Source organism: Echinops telfairi, unplaced genomic scaffold (assembly GCF_000313985.2).
Source record: "Echinops telfairi isolate 266 unplaced genomic scaffold, ASM31398v2 ScPeMD7_5868;HRSCAF=6743_0, whole genome shotgun sequence".
NCBI lineage: Eukaryota > Metazoa > Chordata > Mammalia > Afrosoricida > Tenrecidae > Echinops > Echinops telfairi.
The window spans coordinates 15,141,610-15,147,790 of NW_022109767.1; the positions used below are offsets into that span (position 1 = coordinate 15,141,610).

Sequence of the window (6,181 nt, forward strand, 5' to 3'; positions counted from 1 at the left end):
TCTACATATAACCTCCTCCCTGGAGGATGGACAACAGAAATGTGGGTGAAGAGAGACATAGGACAGTATAAGATATGATAAAATAATAATAATTTATAAATTATGGTTTCATGAGGAAGGGGGAGCAGGGAGGAAGGGGACAAAAAGAGGAGCTGATTTCAAGGGCTCAAGTAGAAAGCAAATGTCTTGAGAATGATGAGGGCAACAAATGTACAAATGTGCTTGACTCAATGGATATATGTATGGATTGTGATAAGAATTGTATGAGCCCCAAATAAAATGATTTAAACAAATATGGTCAATTAAAGGTTATGGAATTTAATGACATTATGTTTTTAATTGTATCTACTGAAATATATCTTTATTATATATGTGACAGAATTTAGCATGCATTTACTCATCCAACACTTGAATTCAATCTCGTTGCAAAAGATTAAAGTATGATACACCAAGAAAACCCAGACCCACTGACATCAAGTTGATTCCATCAAACTTGGCAGCAAATCTTTACAGAGGTTGTATGTCTTTATACGTCCAGTTACCCTCATCTCAAAGAAACGCCGGTTGGGTGTGAACTATGGACCTAGCGGTCAGCAATCCAATCCCCACCAGACAGCATCGTCAGAGCTCATTCATAGATGTGTCAGAATGGAAGGAGTCCAGGTTTACATTCTGAGATTAGCTCTACCTCATGACATGGAGATTTGCAAATACTGCCTGTGTTTGCCTTTAATAGGATTTCTTTGTGTCCCAGCCCACTTCCCTGTAAAATGATACTAATTTTAGAATAAAACTATTTATTTCCTTTAATGAGAATGTGATATAGCGTTTAAAGTTAGCAACACTCTAGCTACCATATAGTACATGCGATTAATTTAGGTTGTGTTGTTGCTCGCTCACTCTCTCTCTCTCTCTCTCTTTTTTCCTCCTCTTCTTTCTCCCAGACTTCTTTTCTTCTTATATATGTTTCAAGAAGTACCGGCTCCATCATCTGGGACTAAAAAAGCAGAAGTTTACTGTTATTTTAGAAATAGTAATTACTCCGGGAGAGTAAGACAGCACAAATACAGCAAAAACAGATGTTTAAAGAACTCAAAAACTTACTGACATCAAATGGATGCCTACTCCTTGCATCACTCTAAAACTGAGTAGTGCTCCTTCTATGTGTTTCTGAGACTCCTGACAGAGCGCTGGCGGTTCTTATGGTTCGCAGCCCTGAGCTAACCCATCACATCCTAGTGCTCCTCACAAACAAATGTCAGCCACGTGTAATTGTCATTTGAAATATTCAGTTTTTGTTATATCTTTATATTAGATTTCATCTTGTCTACATCTCTATTCAAATTGAATGACATCAATTTGATTCAACTATAACATATTCTTCAATTTTCATTTGTATGTACATGTTCCATTTATCCGATTTTTACCTAAACTTCTGGAGTGGTACGGAGTGTGAAATCAAATTTGATTTTTTGTGGACCCACACTGTACTGAAGGCGCCCTGGTGGGTGTTGAGTAAGTGGTGACTGGCTAGCTGCTAAGTCATCAGTTCAAACCCACCAGCTCTGCAGGAGAAACCAGAGAGGCTATCTGCACCCTTGAAGATTTACAGGTTCAGAAACCCCGTGGAGGGTCACTGTGAATCAGAATCATCTCTATGGCAGTGTTTTGGTGGGTTTTTGCGGCGCTGTACTTTGAGTGAAATAGCCACACGAGCTATAGTGCTGGGATGACTGTGTCTGGGCTGAGTCATAAACTTGGTGTAATCTGCAGTGAGCAAAACATGTAGATGACAATGTTTCAGATATAGAATAGGGCTTCTCCTGTGGGACTTCATTTCCCTCCAGTTGCATTCTGTTTTGTACATGCCATAAAGAAGCCATGTTCTATAGCTCATACCTTGTCATTGCATGCTTAGGTCACTGAAAATTACATCATAGTTAAGACTCAAGCCCAGACCCGGTCATTCTATCATTATGCCACCCTGGAGTAGAGGCAGATGCAGGATCCAGAGAGCTCATGAGAGATGGTCTTTTTTATCTTTTAAAAGTACTTCAGTTATGCCCCAATTTTTGTAGTTCTGGTGGTGTAGTGGGTTAAGGGTTAGGCTACTATGTTTGACATCACTGGCTGGTCAGTGGGACAAAGATGCCTACTCATAGTTATCTGTTATAATGGGTTCCCAAGACTGCACATTTTCTGTGAGCAGTCAGCCTCAGTGTTCTCTTCAGGGCTACTGGTAGGATTTTATGAACAACCTGGAGATTAGCAGCCATAACCATAGCCCATAGTGTCCTTGGAGCTCCATCCTGAAAGATTGGTAGCCTTGGAAACACCATGGAATTGTTTTGCTCTGTAATAGAGGGTCCCTATGATTCAGAATTGATTCAGGATAGCAGAGTGTATTTGGTTTATTATAAGGTCCAACTTTCCCTAATAGAGTGGTACATAGCTAAGTGATACATAGCACTTTGTAAAAGAGCAAATACATTATATATTGATGTTCCTTACACCTTCAATTTTATATTATGAATATTACATATGGATGTTTAATGTTTTAAAATCTTTTAAATATGTTAGTTATTTACTTTGGCAACATGCAGGATTATCAGTTAATGTGATGTTTATTGACAAACAATCATTTAAGCCTTGCACAACTCAGCAAATTCTAGATTTAATTTCCTTAATAACACTTTTCATTAAGCATATTGATTTTTTACTTTAAATATAACCTCCTGAAATATGCAATAATGTGAGCAAAAATAAGACAAGACTAACTTAAGACAAAGGCTCAAAATCTCACATAACATACTGAAAAGAGAAAACCACACTATTGTATTTAATAATGCTCTATGAAAATTACAGACACAAATACACCAGAAAATAAGAATCAATAGAACTTAAGTATAAGTTATGTATATCCCAGAAGACTTCTGAGAATCCAAGGAATTTGATGATTGCCAAACACAGAGATAGCAGATTGGCATTCTTATGTAAGTGTGCACTGAACCAAGAGAACAGGCTGCATTCAATGAAGACAATCTTCTGTTAATTCCAGGTTAGGCAAGAGGGGATTAGGGAAGGAATTGAATACATAACACAAAACGGGTCCTTGTTGTCATCATCTATATTTGGTTATATAATTTGTATTATACATTTACAACATATAGCATAATTATGAAATTTAAGGAATACTCAGTATTTTCTGGTCATTTTATTGTCATTTAAAAATATTTTAACTGATTTATTTCTCAAAACAAGAAACTTTGTGAAACAATATTCCTGTTCTCTATACAGATGATATTTACATTGATTTTAAACTCTAGGAACTGCTAAAATAGCAAGATTGGCAAGCCCCGCATCTTTGCTAAATGTCTGCCAATCTTTAGCATAGACCCAGTAGCGTTAGGCTTCATTTTCCCTTATCTCCGTGATCCTTATTTCCAACCACTGAAAGTGGCGACTGCTCTCTGCCCCTACACACATGGAATAAGAGCAATCCTAGACCCCGACCACCCTGGGCCACCAATTACGTGTGTGTTAAATGCTCATGTTCCCACCCAGTTCTTTGCACTTTAAACTATCTGACACCCCTCTCTCTCTCTTGCCCCTGTTGCTATGTCAGTGGATACCAACCCCAGGCTAGGGAGTCCATACAACAATTCCAATTTTTACCAGCCAGCTAAATTCTTTCTTTCTGGCTACTTGGGGCTACATCAGCAAGTTAAGATGATAGTGCCCTTCGTATCAATTGCAAAATACACAGATGATCCCCTACTGATGTAGTGAGTTGCATTTGGGGCTGTAACCAGTATGTCAGCAGTTTGAAACCACGTGCAATCCAAGGGAGAAACATGAGACTTTATTTTTCTCTAGAGTTACAATCTCAGAGCCCCAAAGGGGCAGCTCTACCTCCTATTGGACGCTATGTATAGGAAATGATTCAATGACAGAGAGAGAACTTCTGCTGTTTCTCACTGCTCATTTTGGGTTCCTTAAATCTCTACAGTAGCTTTGACTCAATGTCAGTCGGTCTTTTTGTTTGTTTTTGTTGATTATTTATAGTCATAAGTACAAGAAAGGTAAAATCATAGAAATACATTAGACAAGGTTTAGAAGAGTTTTTAACACAAGGTTTCTGCTGTGGCCAAAAACACGACACCCTTTCCCATGCATCAATATTATCCCCTAATCCAGGAAGCTCAACTGCTTCCCTGTTCAGGAACCATATAGTGATGCATATGCATGATTGACACCTCAATGCATAGTCATGATTGGTGCTTTATTGCATATACAATACTGATCAAATGAATGCATATACACGTTTGAATGGATCATGCCTCCCTCCTTTTCTGAAATTATTTGCCAGATGTGGTTTTTGGGAATCCCACTTCATTTGCACGTGTATAAGTGTTGTATGGTAATTTTGCAAAAACAATGACACCCTTGATTACTTGAGAAATTTCAAGGGCTATTTTCAGGAACCAGAGACAAGATCACATTGAGTTATTTGTACCACAGAATACAATATCAAAAATACTTTTGATTATTTTTATCTTTCTCTGGTCACCTTGGCATTGATAAACCATGAATGACACATCTGCAAAATGTTCGGCATCATTGCAGTTAAATGGCACAGAAGAGAGTATTCAAAACAAAGAAAGGCAGGAAGAAAGAAAAATCAGACCCTCTATCATGCAATTGATTCAGACGCTTTGTGGTCCTATAGGTCAGAATAGAACTTCTCCCTAGGGTTTCCCAGGATCTTCACAGGAACAGGGAGTGTAATCTTGCTCTTGTGGAGCAGCTGGTGAGTTCGAACTGCTAACTGTGCATTTAGCGGCCCAATGAGTAACTAGGGCCCCTATTTATGGGTGCAGCAAATGCCAATGTATCTTGCAAAGCTCCCAAAGCCCATAAAGTTCATTTCACAGTAGTAACCTCATTACTGTTTAATTGTAATTAATGGTTTTTTTCCAAAATTTTATAATGCCCCAATTGTGAGTATTTTCTCTGCTCCAAACATTTATTTTAAAAGAAAAATTAAGAGAAAAGTATAAGGGGTCAATTGCTTAACAGCCACCAAAATTTTATGGTCATAATTTCTTTCATGATTGAAAACATAACAGAGAAAGGAACATTTGTGACAATCACTTAAGCAGTATTGTTTGGTGTTTATTTCTCTTACCTTTCTGATGATGTACAAAAATGCAGGACTTCTACCTTACATGTAGAATAGTATCATAGAGCTTCCTGTGCTCTAACAAAATCTGACAGTCTCTCAAGATAATACCTTTTAGTACTCATAGTTTCAGAGAATGAACTGAAAAAAACCCCAAACTGCTAAAGATGGTGGCTCAAAAGTGAAGAGGCCTGAGAAAGGCAAGAGTGAGGACCCAGAACCACCTCCTCTGCCAGCGTCTGCCACGCATGCCCGAAGGAAGAGATTTTGGCTCCCTGCCTGGCGGGTCTCCTAGTCTCCTCCTAGGGACTTGTTCCAACAATCTGTTGAAACGTGGTGGATTGCTATGAAGGTCTAGGTGTGCAGAGGCATGTCTCACCCGAGGATATGGAAAACATATCGTAAATTGCCATTGAAGTGCCATCCTGATTAGAATCCTGAGAATAAGGAGGAAGCAGAGATGAAATTCAAACAAGTAGCTCTGGCATATTAGGTGTGATCCTTGGCAATACATCGTGCATCACTGACAAATATGGCAAAGCAGGATGAAGGGGTGGAAGTGGATGTGGAAGTCATTTTGATAGTCCATTTGAGTTTTGCGTCACATACCATAATCCAGATGATGTTTCCAGGGAAATGTTTGGTGGAAGGGACCCATTTTCATTTGACTTCATCAGAGATCCATTTGAGGACTGTTTTTTGGAAGCTCAGAGGCCCTTGTGGAAGTCCCCCCAAGCTGCAGGATCCTTTTTCTCTGCCCTGAGCGAGTTTCCGTCTTGCAGAGGTGGGATTTCTGCTCTCGGTACCGGATTCACTTCATTTGGTTCGTTGGGTCGTGAAGACCTGACTTCGTTCTCTTCCACGGCATATGTTGCTAGTGGCACAGTGTCTACTAAATTAATAAATGTCAGAAAGTGCACAATGAAGAGAATTGTCGAGAATGGTCAAGAAAGAGTAGAAATTGAGGAAGATGGCCAGTTAAACCTTTAGCCATAAATG

At 39.0% G+C, this 6,181-nt stretch overlaps 1 protein-coding gene and 1 pseudogene across 1 annotated transcript in view; both read left to right on the forward strand.

The window, feature by feature from the left end:
- The window catches only part of FSTL5 (follistatin like 5), a gene marked incomplete at its 3' end in the record, with an annotated part of 780,165 nt that overhangs the window by 531,550 nt on the left and 242,434 nt on the right, over positions 1 to 6,181 (forward strand). The gene's annotated exons all lie outside the window — the stretch shown is intronic.
- Positions 5,513 to 6,172, forward strand: LOC105979149 (annotated as a pseudogene).